The sequence below is a fragment of the Ricinus communis genome, chromosome 2 (assembly GCF_019578655.1).
Source record: "Ricinus communis isolate WT05 ecotype wild-type chromosome 2, ASM1957865v1, whole genome shotgun sequence".
In the NCBI taxonomy this organism is placed as follows: Eukaryota; Viridiplantae; Streptophyta; class Magnoliopsida; order Malpighiales; family Euphorbiaceae; genus Ricinus; species Ricinus communis.
Genome location: NC_063257.1, coordinates 19,111,650 through 19,133,694, shown reverse-complemented (window position 1 = coordinate 19,133,694; position 22,045 = coordinate 19,111,650). Strand labels below are relative to the sequence as shown.

The following is a 22,045-nucleotide window of genomic DNA, read 5'->3' as shown; positions in this document are numbered from 1 at the left end:
GGAGGAAAATACTTATTCAAAATCTTTTCAGCCAAAGAAGTCCAGGTAGTAATCGTTTTCGGTGGCAAGGACTGCAACCATCTTTTCGCTTTATCCCTCAAGGAAAAAGGAAACAGCCTCAACTGTATGGCATCATCAGTTGTTCCATTAATCTTAAAGGTATCATATATTTCCAAAAAGTTGGCAATATGCTCGCTCGGATCTTCGCTCGCCAATCCTCCAAATTGCACCGTATTCTGGATCATCTGGATTACATTCGGCTTTATTTCAAAATTATTAGCCGCCACGGGAGGCCTCACTATCCCAGTTTGCGTCCCTGCTAGAGAGGACCTAGCAAACTCGTACATGGTCCTTTCATCATTACCTTCATTTGCATTGTGGTTCTCCATCTCACTAGTTTCACGAACAGGAATCTCTGCTTCAATTTCCTCCTCTACTGCCTGCATACGCCTCCTTAGTAATCTAAGAGAGCGCTCGGGTTCAGATAAAGGCTCTATAAGATTAGGATTAGAGCTCCTAGTCATAAACTAGCTGAGCACAATAAAGAACAACAACACCAACAAACAGGATAAGAACAAAACTATACACATAAAACAAATTATGAACAAAAAGATAAATGACTAGACTAACAAATATTAAAATTTTAATTTAGTTGACAGAAAACCGTTCCCCAACAACGGCGCCAAAAACTTGGTAGGCATACTTATGCAACCTACACTTAACGCAGTGTACCTATCGATGCAGTCTAGCACTAATGGCAAGTATCAAGGTCGTATTCCTCGGGAAAGTGAAAGCCTAGAGTTACTCCTTTGTTCTTTGTCATATTAACCTAAAATGAGTGATGAATACTTTCTAAACTAACTAATAGCTACAATCTAAGCTCTAAGGGAGATGTAAGAGTAATTGATAACTAAAATAATTAAGGCAAGAGAGCAAACCCAAAGGGAACCTAAACTAGTTGGCAATCAAACAAAAGATAAAGGATTATTGAGTCTAATTATGCTACCCGTGGACGAATTCTTAACCGAATTCGGTTTCTCTCTCGAGATAACCGATTTCCTAAATCTAATAACCTAAAGTTGGAATCTCTTCCTAACGATTGATTCTTAAATTAGTATTGAGCTTTAATCCGCCACTATTAAGCTTTGTTAATTCTTAATCCAACTAGTTAATTATCCTTATCTCTAAGCGATTATTAACTAGTTCTTGCTATTCAAAATTCCAATTGTCAAATGGACTTCTCAATCACACAAAGCAATCTAAACACACAATTCCCAACGTCTCATGAACAATGCATTATCTTATTAATACTTAAAGTAAGAAGAATACAAAACTAATCCAAATAATCCAACAATATAATACTAAGCCAACATAGTAAAGAAATCCCAATGGATTTAATCAATCTAGCTAATCATGTTCATTATCAAAATCCACAAGAATACAATTACAATAAAGAGTAAAGGTAGAGAAAACTCGATTACACCCTTGGATGAGAGTAAACAGCCCCAATTCCTCTTGCTCAATCTTGAATCGATCCTTGTTCCCCTTGCTCGATTTGAAAACCAATCAACGAACCTCGCCCAATCTTTAATCCTTGAAGGGAATCCGATTGAAACCTTGATCCAAGTCTCCTTTTCCCTTGGTTCCAGCTCAGAAAACCCTTAGGGAGAGAAAAATTAGGGTTTTGGGACGTTCTCCCCCGCTCTTCTCTTTTCTTTCCTCTCTTCATTCTTTTAATTAATTGGCCGTGTTGGGAACACGGCCATGTTCCTGGCCGTGTTAGGAACACGGTTTGGTGTTCCTGGCCGTGTTACTCTTTATGGCCGTGCTCCTTAAAAACCTTTTTTCCTTTGATGTTTGTTGCATCCAACACGGCCGTATTGGTGGCTGTGTTGGGAACACGACCAGTGTTGAATACAACACGGCCGTGTTAACCTTCCTCATGGGCATACTTAGCTTGTTTCGGAGTCTTTGATGTCCAATTATGCTCCAATTCTTCCCTTTATCATACTTTGACTTCTTTTGGACCTAATGCACACAAACAGACACATAGGATGAGTGTTGGGACCAATTCACATCCAAATATACATAAAATCAATCTTAAAATCCCCATTTAGATGTATGTATTTTACACACATCAGTTGCACACTTAAAGGATGCCTTGTAACTAGAAATTATTTTTCATTAACTTCCCTCAAGTCATCTTCTATGTTGCTTGCGTCTTCAAGAGGTGGCATCTCATCCTCCTCATCTGCACTATCATACTCTCCATTAGCAAGAATCAAGATCTTCTTGTTTGGACAATCTCGTTGTATATGCCCTCTCCCTTTACACTTGAGACACTCAATGCTGCTTATCTTGGGTTTAAGCATCTCAAACTGCTTTGCACTCCCTCCTTCCTTGCCCCTTTTATTATTGTTAAATTTATGCTTGAAGGTGATTTTATCTCAATTTTTTCAATTTTGCTTCCAATTAGATGTTGTATTAGACAAACTAGGCTTGGAAGGTCTTCCCGTCAATTGCCTTTCCACTTTGAGTGTCATATGGTACATGCCTTCTAACTCCACCTATGGATGCAGTTCCACAATATTAGCAATTTTCTTATTTAGCCCGCTTAAGAAATGAGCCATGGTTTGCTCACGGTCTTTCTCAATCTTAGCACAGATCAATATCACCTCTATCTCACAAAAATACTCCTCAACACTCTGCGAACCTTATGTAAGCCTTTGTAGTCGGTTGTGAAAATCTCTGTAACAATGATTCGGCAAAAACCTCTTTCGCATGACATTCTTCATCTCTTGCCAATTAGAGATAGGTTCCTCTTTATTTTGCCTCCTTGAAACCTTTAGTTGGTCCCACCATACTAATGCATAATCCATAAACTCAACGGCAGCAAGTTTGACTTTCTTTTCCTTATAGTAGTTATGTCAATCGAACACAAAATCCGCCTTCTTTTCCAATGCTAGATAGGCTTCAGGGTCACTCTTGCCATGGAAAGCAGGAATCTTCATCTTTATACTCCCAAGATTATTATCTTGCCTACACACCCTTGTATATTATCATTTATGGACTCATGATCTTCATCATACCATCTCCCACTACGAGCTTGTCTAAGTGCGTGTTGGTTTATGTCATTGATGTTATCATTGTTGGCATTTTGATTTGTTACCACATTATCCCCTTAATCACTAAAATCTTGCATTTGTCTCCCTATACGATCCAAACGCTCCATGACTTATGCCATTGTTGGTTCCGGTGGATCAACCATGATAACCTACAATAATAGCTCAAAAGGAATAAAGAAACCTCACAAGTAACACTCCCTCACGTGTTTACACTCAAAGAATGTCACTCAGACTCTTGATTCACTTAATTAGGCTTTTACCCTCTAATGATCTCACCACTTGCCTTTTACCTTTCAAATTCTTTTTTTATAGTTCTTATGGAACTTAAGCTACTAATTATTAAATTAGACTCGATACAATCCAAACAAAGCAAAGACTAAACTCAATGTTGACTATAAGAATCAAAGAAATGCAATAAAAAAGACAAGAATCAAACAAGACCAAAATAAGAAAACTTGGAATAGGTGTTTAAACTACCCCCACATGCAACTCTAAGAAAGATCGTAATTAAAATACGGCAAAGGACTTGAATTTTAACTCAAGCAATGACTTGATGTATTTTAGGCCGAATTGAATTCTATAAACTCAACTTATTACAAATCAGAATTCTTTCTTTTGGCATTTTTTCTTTCCTTTTGCTTTCATTTTTCCTTTTTTTATATTTGCTATGCCAACTTATGGCCAAACAATATTTTATATTAGATTGCATCAAGTTTGCAATAACAAGACACTAAGACTTGCAAACAAACGAATAAAGCAAAGATAGACTTAAAGATGACAAGTTTGCTAGGATAAAGAGAAAAAGGACAAATTTTTTTTATACATGGAAGAATTAATTTGAAACTTAAATAGAACAAAAGGAAATGAATTGGACTCTAAAAAGAACAAGGAAAACAAACTGAATAACAAAAATACTCTAGACAAGAAAATGAATCACAAAGAAGAATAACATATTGAGAAAATAATTTCTTTTATTCTTTTTTAACACTAAAGAAAATGAATCAATAAGAACAATAGGATACGTACTTGATTGATGAGCCAAAGCTCTGATACCAAATGATACAAATGTGGCTAACTTGTGCCAAACCCGTATTCAATATTGATGTCTTCACTAAGGATCGTTCACTTAATCAAGTAAAGGAACTTTAACTCCCAACAAGACCCTTAATTAACTTGTACTTAAGAACCTTAATTATAAAGAATAAAAGGTTGTTTAACATAAACAAAAGTTTAGATTAAACTAAGTTTGTAAAATACCAAGCCTTCACTTAATAAATTCACCAAGTTCATAAATAACAAAAGAAGAGAATTAACTCCAAAATAATCAATATTCAACAACTCCCTTTACATAGAAATCCGGACTAGCTTATATAGGCCTTAAGATAACCGAATTCTATAATGATAAGAAAGCAAATAATAATAAGACTAGGAATAGAAGTCCTAAACTAAAAGGATAACTTAAAATAAGAATCCTAACTATTAAAAGACTTCTTTAAATGAACAAATACTCCTAAAATTCGTCCAACCCTAGTCCATATAATAAACATGACATTTGGGCTTAAGTAACATGTAATAAGCGGCCCATTCTTGAGTATTAGACTCCAATTAGCTTGACTTATTTATTGTGGGCCTATTTTGACTTGTTCATGTCTCCATATATTGAATTAAGTTGATAAGAGTATCTTGAGGCCCATTGTCTTGATTAAACCAAATCCAACTTAGGCTTTAGATCTCCAACCCAAGATTCAACTCTTGCTTCATGAACACTCCTAAAGTATCCTTGAACTTCTTCATGCGAGCTCTAGTCATTGGTCCATCATATTTTAGTGGCTCGTGTACAACCCTAGTTGGATTAGGATTCCTAGTGGAAGTAGGACTCCTCACGGGACTAGGAGAACCAGAGAGGAGTTAACTGGTAAACAAGTTTTGTAGTCCTAAATTTTATGAGCTAGCTTAACGAAAACAGGAAAAAGTTCATGTGGGCTTACATAATAACATTCTGACCTAAATTACTTCATTATATGTGTCCCAACAAATCATTTCAGTTTTCTATCTTATGGCAAATAAAGTTATGGGTTCCTTCAAGAACTTTGCAGAATTATGAAGACTCAGGCTAGCGAACATAGACTTATTGCTCATGTTCTTTGTTTTCTTTTTGTGTTCTTTGTCTACCCTTGTGTTTAAATCAATTCGATTTGATCCTTATGCTTAGCCATATGGAAGAGAATAAAGAACTTGTAATTTATTCCTTATTGGATCCAAAATCCTACCTATTTTCTCATTTTATTCGTTTCTTTTCTGCGTGTATTTGTAATCTATATCTATTATGATGGTTTGGTGTTATTTGGTGAGCATAATCACGAGTATTGAGTGAAAGCGCATGGAAACAATGATTATAGGCACCAGTGTAATGCTTAGAAAAATGTGAAGAAGAAAATTAGTTGATCGAGTATTGATATCATTCTCTGAATAATCACAGATGATTCTTTTAGAGGAATGAGGGAACACCGAGAGTCGAGGAACATCCTAATATTCTGATTTGAGATTTCCACCATTCGGGTCTCAATCATTTCTTGTTCCTCTAGGCACAAGGACTCTTGATGGCACAAGGATTATCATAAGAAATCATAGGAACACAATTGACAAGCTTGATCGGTGGCATAGGGGTGTGGCTACATGATCAAGAAGGAAGAGACATAAATCCATGTGCATGAGGGAGAAATCATGTTGCTTTCGATTAATCCAAGCGGGAATGCACGCATTTTGATGTTTGGGACAAATATAATAATTTAATTTGTACCCAGTAGGTAGGCCACGCGAATTTCCCCTTATTTTCGTTAAGCTAGCTCCTAAAATTTACGACTACCAGAGTTGTTGACCGGTCAACTCCTCTCTAGTTCTTGATTTGATTTTTGTTTATTGATCTTTATTTATTCATATTTGGATTCTAGTTTATTCTTCTTATAGAATAAGGACTTTCACACTATAAAAGCCACATGCAACTAAATACTTCAGGCTAGTGAGTATATTATTTCAGTTTTCTACCTTCTGGAAAATCATGTTACGGGTTCTTTCAAGAACTTTGCGAACTTATCAAGACTCACGCTAGCGAATATAGAATTATCGCTCACATCCTTCCTTTCTTTTGGTTCTTTGTCAACACTTGTGTTTAAATCAATTTGATTTGGTAGTTACGCTTAGCCATATGGAAGTGAACAAAGAACTTGTGATTTCTTTCCTTATCGGATCTGAAATCCTACGTACATAATCATTTTATTCGTGTCTCTTTCAAATCTCTATCTAGTATGATGGTTTGATATTCTTTGGCAAGCATAAACACAAATGTCGAGTGAAAGCGTATGCAACCGACAATCATAGGCACCGATCCAATGCTTGGACAAATGCGAAGAAAGAAAATTGGTTGATATGGTATTGATATCATTCTCCAAATGATTGCAGATGAATCTTTTAGAGGAAAGAGTGAATGATGAGAATCGAGGGACGAGGACTGCTGATGACATAGGGATTGGTGCATGGATTCATGGGAACACAATTGTCAAGCTTGACCAGTGGAATTGGGTTTGTTACTTGATGATCAAGCAGGATGGGATGCAACTCCATGTGCATAAGGGAGAAATCATGTTGACTTCTTGAAATCCATGCGGAATGCGTGCATTTTGATTTTTGGGATGCATATACTATTGGGAATTGAAATTAAAACATAATTAAAGGTGCAATGGAAGCAATTTAAAATTTTTCTTAATTCCCATCAAGGATCTCATTGATTTAGATAGTCATAACACACAAAAACAAGCAAAAGATGGAAAAGGCTTACAAAAGGTGTGTGCCCCCTATTACAAGGAGTGCTTCTTGCTTTATTGATTCTTGATTCTTGATTCTTCAAGGGTGATTTATGCACTTGAAAGCTACTTAAATGACCAGCCTCTAATGGTAATTCATACAAGCTTCGAATATCCTATGAACAATCCTTCATAAGAGAGAGAGTGGAGATGATGAGGAATGAATGCTAGTTCCAAGCTCGGTTAAATCTTAATTAATCTAAACAGTCTTTAACATATTAATAAAACCAAAACGCCCTAGATGTTCAATAGATCCAAGCATCTTTAGCCCATGTGCATTCATAGATGCACCTTTGGCCATCTTGCATCGGAACAATTCCTTTGAGGTCTCATACCTTTCAATCCTTGATTACTCATCAAACATTTCCTTCAAATTAAGATGATAATTTGAGCATCCAGATTTTCATGTTGTCTTTGTAGTTTGAAAATCATACTTCCTAAAATCACATAAACAACTTGGTCATTCTCTTCTTGACACTTTTTATACTCTTAGACCACCTCCTCGGGTGCATTTTCGACAGGGGGATGCAATGCAGGTGTGTCTAGCACATAAAGCTTCTTCTCTTGTTTGAGAACAATTCTCACATTGCAATGCCAATCAAGAAAGTTCATCCTAGTAAGCTTGTTGGTGTCAAGGATATTATGCAAAGATAAATTACCACTCATCTTTTCTTACAACCTTCCAATATAAAGATAAACGAATATAAGTTAGTTTATACAAGTAACCAGTAAAGGTCTTGCAACCAATTACTTAACTCCCACTATTTTTTATACAAATTAATAGCCCTTATTTTGGGATGCTAACAATTTAGCTATCCTAGCGAGCTATAATCCCATCTATTTTAATATGACCTTGAGTATGCCCAATAAACCATATTAAAATAAATTAGATAGATAATTATTTGTTAATTATATCTCTATACAACTTCTAGATCAATTAGGTGACAATGGCGTTTATCTAAACATATTTTATGATGTTCCAAACATCATATATGTTTCACCTAATTCATGCCTCTACCTTCATATAATCATGAGTAAGCCCATCCAAATTATATAAGATAGTTAAGTAAGACCCATCAATTAAAATAAAGAACATGCTAAGCTAATAGGTAACCTTGGGTATGCCTAACAAATTAGCCTATGAATAAAGTTTTCATTCATATTTTAATTATGGAAGGCAACTTAATCATGTCCTTAATATGTGACGTAATATTGAATAAGGAATTTGTTAAAAAGTAGTGATTAAGGTCTCATGCTTTGGTATGAACATACAAATATCAAATGTAAAGGTTTCATGCTTTGGCATGATCATGCATATATCATACATCACATATATAATATAAGTTAAGAATGCCAAACTACTATGGATGATTATGGAATTTTTAAACTAGTTATCTCAAGCCATCAAAGATAACTAGATGGTAAAAACTTAGGTATTGCCTTCATAATCTCCATGTCTTGAAGCAATATCCCCCTTCATCTCCATTTAGTGCCATATCTCCACCCGGATTACAAAATAAAATTCTATCTAACTAATCTAAAACTATATATAATATTTACATAAGAGTTAAAGAAACCTTGAGTTGCATTCAAGGGGAGTTAGATGAGAAAAGAATTTTACAACCTATAGAAATTTAGAGAAAGGGAAGAAATGTAATCCTTATTTCAAAAATACCAAATCAAAACATTCAACACAATCATATTACTCTTTATAGTTCATAACCATCCATCATGCCAAATATAATCATAGTAGATAAAGCATATAAAAGAATCAAGATAGCATAAATTCAAATTATTTAATCATTGCAAGCAACTAGGGCTAACCGGAGTGTGAAAATTTAAAATAATTAAATCATATTAAAAAAATTCTCCATATTTTAGAGTATAATTTTCGGCCAAAACAAAAAAAATAGGACATAAAGTTAACCTTTGACCAAACAAACTTTACTAATTCTAGTCATATTAGGACACCAAAATTTAATCTTGAAGAAATTTGTAAAGAATTAAAATTAATTAAATCAGATTTAATTAATAACTAATTCCCTTTAAAATATCCTTAATTTTAATTTTATAACATAAAGTTAAACATTAAGACATAAAGTCAAACTATGTCTTAATTAAGACCTAAGTCCTAGGTTAACAAAAATTAATAAGAAACTTTCTTTAATCAAATCAAATTTACAAAATAAAATTCTCCTCTAATTCCTTAAATTTTTGGCCATGTCTAAATTTTAGGACAACAGTCAAACTCTTGTCTTAATCTAGACAACTTCCTAGTCCAACTAGGATTCTAATATTAAAAGTCCTTGTCCGAAAATATTTATAGTACTTGTATTAATTAAAGAAAACCTTTTAATTAATCTACTAAACATATTAGGACAAGTAATTATAATCCTAAGACAACTAGGATATGTCTTAAGACAAGAAGTCACATGCCAACTAGGATACTTCATTTAGAAATCCCTACAAACAAGGACACTTCTTATTTAACAAGATTTAAAGACCTAACAAGGCTAATTAATCACATTAATTCCAGAATTAATTGATTTCATCAAGATCTAGCATCAAGAAAATGAAATTTTCTATCAAACAATTCAAGATAATGAAGATTCACATGGCAATCATTAAGAAACAAAGCAACTATGCAAGAAACATGATCAAGATTCAAATCAACCTTCAAGATTGCTTCAAGAACTCATCTTATGCATGATCTATATTTGATGTTCTTCCTCAAAAGGCTTGCCATTAGATCAAGAACCACACATGTGTCAAATTCCAACAAGCAACTCATACTATGCATATAACTCATCAAATCAACACTTGATTTGTATATTGTGTGTATATATGGTGTTCATGAAGATCAAACCTTAAATTTTCAGAAATCTAGAGATTCATTATTCCTCTTCTAAATCATATTCATCGCTGCCCAAAATCAAATCAAATCCAATCAAATTCCATATACACATACACATGCGAAAGCCTTAGAATGTGTAGTTTGTGCATAGTTTTGCTTTGATCATCAAGAATCCAATTCCAAATTGTTTTGAACGAATTTTGAACATTTAAAAATTCCTGTAACAATTACCCATGAAATTATTTCAATTAATTTTCCCATCCAAATTTGATAAAAGATTAGATGTTGTTGATCACATTAAAAGTTGTTTATGCAGATGGCATAGTTTTTTGAACACCCAAACCCTAATCAAACGAGATCCGAAAATTCTAAAAATCTCCATATCATAAATTTTTATCAATTATAGTTCATATGCAATAAGAATCACCTAAATATTTGAAGTATAGCTATGCCAACCAATGGAAACTCTAAAACCGCCTAGAAATTCTAGATTTGCATCCTTATAATCAATTAATTATTATGTAACTATTATGACTAAATTAATCAATGGAGGCTCTGATATAATTGTTAGGAATTGGAATTTAAAACATAAGTAAAGGTGCAACAGAAGAAATTTAAAATTTTTCTTAATTTCCACCAAGGATCTTATTGATTTAGATAGTCATAGCACATAAAAACAAGCAAAAGATGGAGAAGGCTTACAAAGGGCGTTTCCAGCCTATTCTAAGGAGTGCTTTCTGCTTTGTTAAATCTGCATGATTGATGCACTTTAAACCTACTAAAATGACCAGCCTCTAATGGTAATCCACATAAGTGTCAAAGTTGGAATCTCCTATCAACAATCCTTCACAAGAGAGAGAGTGGAGATGATGAGGAGTGAATACTAGTTCCAAGCTAGACTGTGATATGGAACCTCAATGAATAAGCTTGAGAACCCCTTTCGAATTGCGAACCCTCGACACGTTAACATAAAAATCCCAAGAACCAGTTCAGTTCAACCCTTAAGAAAGGTTAGAAAACAGATTACTTAGAAAGATGATCAAGAATTAGAATTTAGAAAACTTGTTCCTAAATCCTAATTTCGAAACACTCCATAAGAAGATGATCAGTCTAGTTGAATGTTTCTTAAGCATGCCTTCTACACAAGTGATGGAAATTGTAGGTTTCATCAATTAACACCCCAATAGCAAAAATACTATGATAAGTTGAATTAGAAGAAAACTAGAAATTACCAATTTAATCCACAAATTCGGATCGTTCAAAGATTGAAGTTAGAAGATGGATGCTACTTAACCCCTTTACCAACAAGGATAAAGATACTAAGATAGACTTTGAATTTCCTCTTATGCCACAAACAAGAAAGTTTGATAAATAACAAGAAAAATAAAGATTTAGATTTTGACACCACAAGCTAGAATAAAGCTTGATAAGTCGCAAAGTTCAAGCAAGAAATTAAAGACAAAATTCCTCACAATAAAACTCAAACAAAATTTCATATATCAAATTCGATCATGCTCTCAAAGAAAGAGAAAAGGACTTGTTTATATAGAGTACAAGTCCATGCACACACTACTAAAATAGACTCACACACATAGGATTACTTTTACTCTTAAATGGCCTTAGTAACCACTATCCACACTAATAGCCATTACTTAGTATTGATTACCCCATTAACTTGTATATGGTGGCTCTTAATAACCACTACCCACATTGATAGCCATTACTTGGTATTAATTACCACATTAACTTGTATGGTGGCTACATGTAACCCTAATTGTTATTAACATGAAAACAAGTTAAATATTATTCCTTGGGCCTCCATGGATGCCTTATTGGGTTGAAGTTCTTAGGCTTTCCAAATGTCCCTAATTAAACCCAATATGGCTTGTTGAAGCTTCTTGGATTTGGACCTTGTGATTGGGCCTTCTTGTACTATTAATGGATCTTGGATCTCTTTAAGCTTTGAACTTGGATTCACATCAACAAGAAGACAAAGACAAAGAAAACAAGCTTTAAGGTAAAAATATGAATTATCCTTCAACTTTAACTTAATCTCCTACATCAAAATTCGTACTAGCATTACATAGGGCTCAAAAAATCCTAAATCTTAACTAATAGGATTTACATCTCATCTAGGATAAAGATAACCTTCCTAACTAAAATAGGTGACTTAAACAAAGTCCTAATTAAGTTAAAATACATGTGGGGCCACCCAAAATAAGCCATAAAATCCTAATTTACATAAGTCATGTAGATGGGCCTCACAACATAAGCCAAGCTAGGTCCAAACTGTTCATATGCTCCAATTCATCTTCTTTGGTCTTTTTAAGCCTAATTAGATTCATCCAAGCCCAATAAACTGAATTAGATTAATGAACCTTAAACTTAAATCCAATTATGTGTCCTTAGCCCAAATGTCTTGGATAAGCTTATTGACTTGTAATTTGAGTCGGATTAGGACTCCTAGTTGAATTAGGATTCCTTTCGTTGTTGGGACTCCTACTACCATCAAGACTCCTTGCTGGATTAGAATTTCTAGTGGAGTCAGGACTCCTTATTATATTAAGATCCTTGAGCTAGTAGGATTTGCATCATCAAGACTTTTTATTGGAGCAGGATTCGTTGTGCTAGTTTGGTTTGTATTATTTCCCCTTTCTTTGAAAAGATTCATCCTTGAATCTTGCCCGAATATTGTAAAAGAAGCAAACATATAATTTTCAAGAACAATACTATCTCATTATCAACCTACAAATCTTTCACAAAAGTTGTTAGAGGAACTTTAGAACAAATAATACTTTTAATGCCAATAAAATCAACATGTTCAATTGGCTCAATGGCATCACGCAAAACATCTTCATTCTTCACTAGCTTAACCTTTGCTTCTTCTTTAATAATGATCTCTTCATCTTCGGTTTTGCCCAAAAGTTGCAAATTATTATCTTTTTCACCATCTTGCTTTATCATGCCTTTAGAATCTTCGTTGACTTTGATAGAGCATTGTAACTCCTCTAAGTCATCAATCTTTTTGTTTTCACTGTCCAAAACACTCTTTTTATTTTCACTCTCTAAAGCACTCTTTTTATTTTCTATCTCATTCTTTTCAGCCTTTACTCTCACTTTTCCATTTTGCATTGGTCTTCATACACTTCTTTTGCTGAAAGTAGTGTAAGTGTGACTTTTCTCCCACCTTTTACAAAAGAGTACCTATTAAGGAACCCATAATGGATAATCCTTCTATCAAACTGCCATAGAATACCAAGCAAGATATGGCTAGCATGCATTGGCCCTACATCACATAGCACTTCATCTGAATACCTCCCAATACTGAAAGCCACAATAACTTGTTTATTCACTTTTATCTCACTATAATTGTTTAACCATAATAACTTATAAGGTTTTGGATGTGGAATGAGATTCAATCCTAATTTTCTACCATTAAAGTGCTAGCAATGTCTGTATAATTACCATTATCAATAATGACATGGCATGTCTTACCTTGTACATGACATCTTGTATGAAACAAGTTGTCCCTTTGTTGCTCATGAAAATCCTCGTATTGATAATACATCTCTCACACACAACTGGCTTGTCTAACACTCAAAACAAATCAAAATAAATGACACTACAAGAAGAAGAAAAAACTAGACTTAATTAACAAGATTAAACCTAAACACAATAAAACATATAAGAACAAAATGTAATGATGAATTACTATCTTAATAAATGAATATACAAAAAAGGACAACATTAATTCACCCAAATGAATATTTTCTTATTTCTTTTTTTAAAAACTAACAAAGGTCGAATCCAATTTGATAGAAAACAAATTCAAAATAAAAGACAAACAAAGAACAATAATAAGTATCGAATTAAAAGAAAGAATAAAGAAACATAAGTAATCAGAATTGAATAATGAAAATATGAAAGGATAAAACTTGATCTAGAGCCAAAGCTCTGATATCAAATGATATGGAACCTCCATGAATAAGCTTGAGAACTCTTTTTGCAATGCGGACTCCCGACACATTAACATCAAAACCCCAAGAATCAATTCGGTTCAACCTCTAAGAAAGGTTAGAAAACAGATTACTTAGAAAGATGATTAAGAATTAGAATTTAGAAAACTTGTTCCTAAGTCCCAATTTTGAAACACTCCATAAGAAAATGATCAATATATTGAATGTTTCTTAACCATGCATTCTACATAAGAACACAAAGACAAAGCAAACAATCTTTAAGGTAAAAATACCAATTATCATTCAACTTTAACTTAATTCCCTATATCAAGATTCATACTAGCATTATATAGGGCTCACAAAACCCTAAATCTTAACTAATAAGGATTTACATCTCATCTAGGATAAAGATAACCTTCCTAGCTAAAATAGATAACTTAAACAAAGTACTAATTAGGTTAAAATACATGTGTGGCTGCCCAACATAAGCTATAAAATCCTAATTTATATAAGTCATGTAGATGGGCCTCACAACATAAGCCAAGGTATGCCCAAAGTCTTCACACGCTCCAATTCAGCTTCTTTAGTCTCTTTAAGCCAAATTAGATTCATTCAAGCCCAATAAACTAAATTGAACTTCAATCTAATTATGTGTCCTTAGCCCAAATGTCTTGGATAAGATCATTGACTTGTAATTTGAATCAGATAATGACTCCTAGATGAATTTAGATTCCTTTTGTTGCTGGAATTTCTAATGCCATCAGGGCTCTGATGGGCTCTTTATGCAACCTACACCTAAGGCAGTGAACCTACCAATGCAGCCTAGCACTAGTGAGTATCAAGGTCGTATCCTTGGAGATCGGGTGAACTTAGAGTTACTACTGTTTACTATGTTATCTAGTCTGAAATAGGGTGTGAAAGTTCTAACGTACCAGCTAATGGTTATGAGTGCAAATAAGTAAATGAAGAACAACGGACAATTAAAAGACAATTGCAAAGAGAGAAACAAACCCAAAAGGGAGCCTAAGTGATGGAATTCTAAAGATGGATTTTATGGATTGACGATCTTGCTTACCCGTGCCTAAATCCTAAATTGAATCCCGGTTCCTCTCTCGAGCTTACCGGATTTCTAAACCTGCACTAACATAATGGAATCTCTTCCTATCGGATTACTACAGATTAGCATTAAGTATGATTTAAAACTATTAAGAGTTATTAGTTCTTAATCCGGCGAGTAAATCAACCTTATCTCTAAGTGTTAACTACCAGTTCTTACTATTCAATGTCAAGTTGTAACAAGCATTTCTCAATGTCAAGAAACAACCTAATAAACAATTAATCCAATGTCTCAAATTAACTGAATCAAACTTTTATTACTGAATAGCAAGAAGATTGCAAGAATGACAATTATAAAAACTAACAATTAAGCATAATCCATCAACAAAGGTGAACCCTAATGGATTCAAAAGATCTAGCTACTCATGTTCATGGTTAAAGCAATTAGGGAACAAAACAAGGAAAAACAAATTAAAGGCATGTACACCCTTCCCTTTCAAGCTGAATGAGAAACCCTAAAATTGCAAATTCGAAATCTCAAACCCTAGTTGCCTCTTGAATGCTCCCAAAGTTTGTCTTGATCTTCAATTCGATGTTGGAACAAGTGAAATCCCTCCTTCAATTGATGAATTTTGATCTCTCAAGGTCTACAATTGAGGTATAGGAAATAATTGATTAAGTGTGTGTCTTGGAATTGAGTCCAAAAATCGTCTCCTCTCCAAAAGAACTCAAAATTGCCCATATAGTTGATTCAGCATGGCCGAGTCCAGTCGTGATGATTGACCACGGAGTCTATCAGGTCCGACTCCTTCCAAGCCGTGCCCAAGTCGAAATGGCACAATTGGGGATAGCCTCTTGAGTCCAGCCGTGCTCAACCCTCGGGGTGCTAGTTCTCACCCAATTTGATGGATTTTGGTCTGTAATCACACGTATTTCCCTCGAATATTGATGGTGTCCTTCGAAAATGACCTGAAACGAGAAAGGAAACAAAAGACAGGTGATTCTAGCATAAAACGGGATAATCATGCATAAAAATGTAAACAATCGGGCATGAAAACATGTGTAGTATGATGCTTATCAAATTACCCCACACTTAAACTTTTGCTTGTCCTCAAGCAATCAACAACTCACTCCTCAAACAAATACCAAATAACTCAATCCAATGTATTGCAGTAGGTTAGCTCAAAACAAATTTCAAAACTCCATAATGATTTTTCCTAAAATCCCCAAATCACTAAATCCTTAAGAGAGAGAACAAACTTAATAAAGTTGCTAAAGTTAAAATGATAAACCATCTAAATTGAGAAATTGAGAACCATGCCTCACAAGATGTCACTCAAAACACACAAGTGTATATAGGTGAAAGAAGATCGCCAAGCTCTCAACGCAAAAATACAGAAAAGGTGCTTACCATAGGCTTGCTTATAGATCCAATCTCCATTACTACAAAATAATCAATAATCATGATCAAAGGGTCTTGAGCCAGGTTGTAATGCGGTTAAGGTAGGGTACGTATAAATATGGAAAGTAGGCTACAAGTTGGTGGAAGTTAAGCAAGTAATGCAAGAAAGTAACGAAGGATCAAGTGTTGTACCAAAATGAACACTAAGTTGCTCTAAAAATAAGATGATGCTCAAAATGAACTAAATTAATACTCTTTTTTTTTTTTTTTATTGAATATATATATACTATGTATATATATTACAACAGCTTATGTAGGGGTTGTTGGTTATTGACACATACAATAAGACTGAATAAATTTTTTTATTTTTTTATTTTTTTTATTTTATTTTTTAACTTTTTATTGAAGGGAGCATCTATGAAAAATCTAGCAACTTAGTGAAATATATGATTGCAGATTGATCCAAAATAAAATGCAGTATAAACTTACATAATTTCCAGCAACAATGGTAGAAAGAATGGTCAAATGAATAGAAGTGATAAAATGAGTGTCACTGTTATTATTATCATGAAAGGAAAGGCTAAGGCTCAAAATTGGTTCACTAAGGGAAAAACAGGGTTAGGCTTTTTGGCCAAATTGTGTAAATCCTAAGTGCCCAAATCATCTCACGATTATTGACAATTCATGTAATCTCAAAAGATATCGTAAAGCATGTTCTAGAAACAGAGATTCTGTACAATGCTCACTGATGAAAGAAAAGGAGCATAATAGTAATGCACCAATTGGCTCAAAATCTCGCCATTTGAGTGGGTTAAAATTGCATGAATTCTCAAACCAAAGTTTAAACAGTCAATCACAATAATAAGCAACAATATTAACAGTGTTCTACATCTAAGATAAAGTAAAATGGAAGAATTTAAGGAAAAATACCAGTTTTACCTGGTTGGATTGTAATTAAGAGATTTGTTCATTGCCTTCTTCCAACAAGGTTCGATAAAAGCTATAAGAGAATCCATTCAAAGGAGAAAATCATTAACTACTCGATTAAAACAAAACTCAAGATAAGGACAGTAATAATGAATGGACTGAATCAATAAGGGATATTAAAACAAGATAAAAATAGCAAAGATAAAATTGGTATCTGCACAAATCTACGGTACCTACCCCACACTTGTGAAAAACACTGTCCTCAGTGTGAACAAGGTAGGCACTCCAAAATAAAAGGAATAAAATACGTAAAATGAAGCTAATTATGGGAGTCCATAAAAGAAATTAGAAAACTAAGAGAGAAACAAGATGACAAAAAGAGATAAAAACTAGAAAGTCTACTAGATACTGCCCTTGATGTGTACTTTAACACTTCAAAATATGTTAGTCCTCAAAATTACATACGAGCATCAAGTAGGCTAACTCCTGCAAAATTCAAGAATAAACACATTCCAAGCAACATCTAGTAAAAGGTTCAATAAGATAGCATCTCCTCAAAATCAAACTTACTAACAACAGACTGAAATATCTAACTGCAAATGACTACATAAAATAAAAAAAAAATGTCCAAAAATTCAGAAAGTAAAAATAGATTCGGGAATGCCTCCCGAAGGCGCTTCTTTTTGTTCGAGTCGTCTAGCTGGACTCTAGATCAGCATTCCTGCATCGCGGGCAAATTAAGAAGGTAGGCTCAATGTAAGTTGGGGCTCGAGGCATATAAGCGCAATGAAAAGGTTCGATGTGTGCGATTAGATGACCAAGGAGGTGCTCTCTGGACCGATTTGGGATGTCCATTCATCCACTCCGAATTCCGGCTAAGTGACCTGTCAAAAACAAACTTGCAACTACCCTTCTCGGGTCTATCACAGCACAAAGTCTCATATTGATACAAGTTATTTTTTTCAGATGAATAACTCATACTAGTAGGGGAAGAAACATGTATAGCATCATCCATTTGTACATCTTGTGGTTGTGTATTACATGCAAGATCAATTCCATCAATACAACAAACGGCATGAACATGGTCGGTAGAAGAACTATCAAATGAGGGTAAACTAAAAGTGACACAGTCGTCCCCTACATTAAGTTCTAACTTCCCCTCAAATACGTCTATTTTAGCTCTAGTTGTGGCAAGGAGAGGTCTCCCCAAAATTAATGGTAAACCATGCTCATTGTCCATATCCAAAACCACAAAGTCCACAGGAAATATGAACTTATCTACCTTAACTAGCACATTTTCCATAATTCCCCTAGGAAGCTTAATAGAACGGTCAGCTAATTGAATGCACATCCTAGTGGATTTTGCCTCCCCCAAACCTAGCTTATTGAACAAACTAGTGGGCATGACATTTATGCTAGCCCCCAAATCAGCTAATGCATCATTAACACATAAATTACCTAAAGTGCAGGGAATAGTGAAACTCCCTGGATCGTGACGTTTCTCTGGCAACTTGCTCTGAAACACCGCTGAGCACTCCTCATTAAGCTAAACATAGGCGACCTCCTTCAACTTCTTTTTTCTGCTAAGTATGTCCTTTAAGAACTTAGCATACTTCAGCATCTGCTCCAATGCATCAATAAAAGGCAAGTTAATATGCAGTTGTCTAAAAATATCTAAAAACTTACTGAACTACTCTTTCGCCTCTGCTTGTTTAGCTCTAGCAGGATAAGGAATCTTAGGTTGATATTCCCTGACTGGAATTGATTTCACCTTTTGTCCCTCAGGTTCCCTAACCTTACTGCTTGCCTTAACCTGCATATCAATAGTGGCGTCATCAAAAACAGGCTTAGAAGGAGCTGAAACTAACTTACCTGAATGCAAAGTGATGGCGTTCACGTGCTCCCTCGGGTTAGACTCAGTGGTGCTCGGGAGCGCTCCTTGCTGCCTTTCAGACAACATCTTAGAGATTTGGCCAATCTGGGTCTCCAAGTTCTGAATCGAGGCCTGCTGGTTCCTAAGTGCACTATCGGTTCTTTGGAACCTCATCTCTATAGACGTCACAAACTTCATCATAAGCTCCTCTAAATTTGACTTATTTTCTGGTAGAGGAGGAGCTTGTGCAGGCCCAGATGAATGTTGCTGCCGATGAAGTCTCCGAAAACCAGGTGGACCACAGAGCGTTATTGTTCCTCCAAACTGAAGTTGGGATGATTGCGCCACCCGGGGGTTGTATGTATTCTTTGTAAGGATCGTTCACGCCTTGGGGCATTCCCCATATAATCAACTGTTCAACATCGGAAGACATAGCGAATTAGATGGAAAAGTAGTAGAGGATGAAGCAAACATACCTCCCGCGACAGTCGACCGTGAATGCGGGCCACCACAAAACCCGCGACCAACGTTCATTTGCATGAATCGGCATCCGGAGTTGGTCGATCTTCTTGGCTAGAAGCTCCACTTGAGCTCGCCAAGGTTGCTGTAGAGTCCACTTGGTTGACCACTCCCTGCCTTCCTGGTCGACTCTAGAGGATTGCCAACGATAGTTGTTCATGGCCATTTCCTCTATCAAGTTCGAGCCCGCCGGGCGTCTTCTTGTTTAGCGCCCCACCGCGGCATCCACCATCGCCTCGTTGCAAGGTTCAACCCACGTAGAAGGTCGAACTCGCATCCACACCGGCAATCCGTGATGTGGGCAGCATCTCAAAAGATCTTTAAATCTCTCCCATGCATCGTACATGCTTTCATCATCAAACTGCACAAAAGAAGATATGTCATTTCTAAGTTTAGCAGTTTTAGCGGGAGGAAAATACTTATATAAAAAAATTTCGGCCAACGCCTTCCAGGTAGTGATCGTCTGTTGTGGAAGAGATTGCAGCCATCTCTTTGCTTTGTCCGTCAAGGAAAATGGAAACAATCTCAGCCTAATGGCATCATCGGTTGTTCCATTTATCTTGAATGTGTCACAAATCTCTAAAAAGTTGGAGATATGTGCATTGGGATCCTCGCTGGGCAATCCTCCAAATTGCACGCTTTGCTGGATCATCTGGATAACATTGACCTTTATCTCAAAATTATTGGCCGCTACAGCAGGCCTGACTATACTCGTTTTTGTCCTATCTAAAGATGGTCGAGCAAACTCGTACATCATCCTCTGATCGTCGTTGGCCTGGGGGTCATGGTTTTCCATCGTGTCTAGTCTATCCACAGGTACCTCAACCTCAATCTCCTCCTCTTCTAATTGCAACCTCTTCCTTAAGAGTCTGAGGGATCGTTCTGGATTAGATAGAGGCTCTATAAGATTCGAGTTTGAGCTCCTGGTCATAAACTACCTAAAACCGAAAGTCCACACAACCACCAATCAACAAAAACAATATAATAATAAATAATAAATAATAAAAAAAATAGAAAAATAAAAAAATAAATAAAGAATAAATGAATAAACAAATAATGACTAAATTAACACAAAAACAATTCACTCTAGTTCACCGTTACTGTGTTCCCCGGCAATGGCACCAAAAACTTGATGGGCTCTTTATGCAACCTACACCTAAGGCAGTGAACCTACCGATGCAGCCTAGCACTAGTGAGTATCAAGGTCGTATCCCTGGAGATCTGGTGAACCTAGAGTTACTACTGTTTGCTATGTTATCTAGTCTGAAATAGGGTGTGAAAGTTCTAACGTACCAGCTAATGGTTATGAGTGCAAATAAGTAAATGAAGAACAACAGACAATCAAAAGACAATTGCAAAGAGAGAAACAAACCCAAAAGGGAGCCTAAGTGATGGAATTCTAATGATGGATTTTATGGATTGTCGATCTTGCTTACCCGTGCCTAAATCCTGAATTGAATCCCGGTTCCTCTCTCGAGCTTACCGGATTCCTAAACCTGCACTAACCTAATGGAATCTCTTCCTATTGGATTACTACAGATTAGCATTAAGTATGATTTAAAACTATTAAGAGTTATTAGTTCTTAATCCGGCGAGTAAATCAACCTTATCTCTAAGTGTTAACTACCAGTTCTTACTATTCAATGTCCAGTTGTAACAAGCATTTCTCAATGTCAAGAAACAACCTAATAAACAATTAATCCAACGTCTCAAATTAACTGAATCAAACTTTAATTACTGAATAGCAAGAAGATTGCAAGAATGACAATTATAAAAACTAACAATTAAGCATAATCCATCAACAAAGGTGAACCCTAATGGATTCAAACGATCTAGCCACTCATGTTCATGGTTAAAGCAATTAGGGAACAAAACAAGGAAAAACAAATTAAAGGCATGTACACCCTTCTCTTTCAAGCTGAATGAGAAACCCTAAAATTGCAAATTCGAAATCTCAAACCCTAGTTGCCTCTTGAATGCTCCCAAAGTTTGTCTTAATCTTCAATTCAATGTTGGAACAAGTGAAATCCCTCCTTCAATTGATGAATTTTGATCTCTCAAGGTCTACAATTGAGGTATAGGAAATAATTGATTAAGTGTATGTCTTGGAATTGAGTCCAAAAGTCGTCTCCTCTCCAAAAGAACTCAAAATTGCCCATATAGTTGATTCAAGACACGAGTCCAGTGGGATGATTCGAGTCCAGTGCGATGATTGATGATTCAAAGACACGAGTCCAGTCGCGAGGATTCAAAGACGGCCGGAGTCCAAAGTGTTGAATCTATGGAGTCTGTCGACTCCTTCCAAGCCGTGCCCAAGCCGGTCTTTGAGCCACCACAGGCCGGAGGCCGTGGTGGCTACCAAGTCGGCCGAAATGGCATAATTGGGGATAGCCTCTTGGTAATTCAACGCAGTAGGTGTCCGGTATGCTAAACCCTCGGGGTGCTAGTTCTCACCCAATTTGATGGATTTTGG

The 22,045-nt window shown here is 35.5% G+C and overlaps 1 non-coding gene across 1 annotated transcript; it reads left to right on the top strand.

Moving 5' to 3' along the window:
- Positions 1-19,859: 19,859 nt before the first annotated feature.
- On the top strand, positions 19,860-19,966 carry LOC112537101. Its single transcript, XR_003081019.2, has one exon. It is a non-coding gene; the product is annotated as a small nucleolar RNA R71 (small nucleolar RNA).
- Positions 19,967-22,045: the final 2,079 nt, after the last annotated feature.